The sequence below is a fragment of the Wasmannia auropunctata genome, unplaced genomic scaffold, assembly GCF_000956235.1.
Source record: "Wasmannia auropunctata unplaced genomic scaffold, wasmannia.A_1.0 LD336067.1, whole genome shotgun sequence".
NCBI lineage: Eukaryota > Metazoa > Arthropoda > Insecta > Hymenoptera > Formicidae > Wasmannia > Wasmannia auropunctata.
This window is the reverse complement of record NW_012026823.1, coordinates 478,287-478,694: the sequence shown is the minus strand read 5'-3', so window position 1 is coordinate 478,694 and position 408 is coordinate 478,287.

Genomic DNA, 408 nt, shown 5'->3' with positions numbered 1-408 from the left:
TGGAAAACCTATAGCCGGAGGATTCTATGAATACGAACTGCATCGCGTTGCTAATCCCGACGTGTACCTCGTTGAAAAAGTTTTGCGCAAAAGAGGGAATGAGGTATACGTGAAATGGCTGGGATTAGATGATTCACATAATTTATGGATACACAAGGATAACGTGTTGTAAAATAAATTTATATCACAAATTGTTTTTTTCATTATATGCATAAAACATTATGTTTATTAAAAATATATGAGATTATTACAAATATACCATATGTGTTTATTACAAGTATGCGAGTTTTTTAATTTATAATGGTATCTTATAATGTCCCCATGGCAGGGTAGAATGGTTGGTAGAATCAGGCACAATGTATCGCTTATCATCGTACGGACTTAGATCGAGCTTCGTCTCGGATATCG